The sequence below is a fragment of the Hippopotamus amphibius genome, chromosome 11, assembly GCF_030028045.1.
Source record: "Hippopotamus amphibius kiboko isolate mHipAmp2 chromosome 11, mHipAmp2.hap2, whole genome shotgun sequence".
Lineage (NCBI taxonomy): Eukaryota > Metazoa > Chordata > Mammalia > Artiodactyla > Hippopotamidae > Hippopotamus > Hippopotamus amphibius.
In genome coordinates, this window is record NC_080196.1 from 3,085,681 (window position 1) to 3,087,353 (window position 1,673).

The 1,673-nt window shown below is 32.2% G+C and overlaps 1 non-coding gene across 1 annotated transcript; it reads right to left on the reverse strand.

Moving 5' to 3' along the window:
* Positions 1-453: 453 nt before the first annotated feature.
* On the reverse strand, positions 454-526 carry TRNAR-CCU (transfer RNA arginine (anticodon CCU)). The gene has a single exon. It is a non-coding gene; the product is annotated as a tRNA-Arg (tRNA).
* Between the last annotated feature and the right edge of the window lie 1,147 nt (positions 527-1,673).

Here is a 1,673-nt window from a genome sequence, read left to right on the forward strand (position 1 = left end):
TATATTCTTAACACTGAATACACAAGAATTACAGTCATTAGGCTTATACGTGCCTAATACATATGATTTATGAACCTCATATATCGATTAACAGCCAAGTGTTTGTACTCTTTCCTTTTCAAACTAAACTGGGACCTCACCAGAACCAATTAATCTTAACGATTTAAACTTCCAGTTATAAGAGGAATAAGTTCTGGGGCTCTAAAATATAGCATGGTGACTAAGTTGCTAAGAGTAGATCTTAAATGTTCTAAACACAAAACAATTGTCCTTATGAGCGGTGGTGGAGGCGTCAACTAACCTGATAGTGGTAATCACTTTGCAATATTTGTGTACCAAACCATCATGCTGTACACCTTAAATCTATGCAATATCATATGTCAATTATATCTTTTTAAAAAATATTTCTTTATTTGGCTGCACAGGGTCTTGGTTGCAGCATGAGGGATTTAGTTCCCCGACCAGGGATCGAACCTGGGCCCCCTCCATTAGGAGTGCGGAGTCTTAACCCCTGGACCACCAGGGAAGGCCCTGTCAATTTTATCTTAATAATGCTGTGGGGAAAGCTTGATGGTTTAATTTTTTTTTTTAAAAAGAAAATTGCCAACCTGGAACTATATACTAAGTGACATAGCCTTTCATAAAAAGGTAAAATGGACATTTTAAGACAAACAAAAATGAGAGACTTCAGCAGCAGCAATCTTCAATAAATAAAATATTAGTTGTTCTTCAAGCAGAAGGAAAATGATTCCAGACAGAAGATTAGAAATATAGTAAACAATGAAGGGCAATAAAAAAGGTTAAATATGTTGGGTGAATCTAAATAAATGTTGGCTGTATAAACCAATAGTTATAATGACTTTTGGCATGTAAAATAGAGAATTAAGATACAAAACAATAAGGATTAACGTGGAATAAATAGTGTTGGGACATGGCTTAGTAGGTCATAGAATAAATGTTGTAAAATTTTCTTGGGTTATTGTGTTGTCCAGGAAAAGAATAAAAGTATTAACGTTACACTTATTTAAGACAAAGACACATAATTTCTAGGGTTACCACTGTATAATTTACAAAAGAACATATGACTTGCATGGTAACAGGAGAAAAAAGATAGAATAATTATTTTTAAAATTCTCGATCTGAAACAAATCGGTGAAGAAAAAAAGAAACATAAAACAGGCAGGATAAATAGAAAACCTAAATAATATGGTAGAATCAAAACTACACATAGTAGTAATTACCTTAAATGTAAATGAACTAAATATTCCAATAAAAGACAAAGATTGTCATACTGAATTTGAAGACAAAATTGCTACTTATGAGAGACATACCCCAAACAGAAAACCCCAGAAAGTTTAAAAATCCAATAATGGAGAAAGATTTATCTATCATAGAAACATAAATTTTTAAGAAGTTGGTTATAGGTATCTTAATATGGGCCAAAGTAGAGATAAAGTCAAAAGCATGACTAGCATCTTTACAATGACAAAATGCTTCATTTAATGCAGATATAACAGTGTACACTTGTATGTACCTAATAAATAGCTTCAAAACTTGTAAAGCAAAAACTAACTGGACTAAAAAGACATAAACAGATTCCCAATCATATTGGGAAATTTTTAGTGCACCAAGCCTGGTAGATGATTTGAGTAACATAAATACTAAACTTGAAT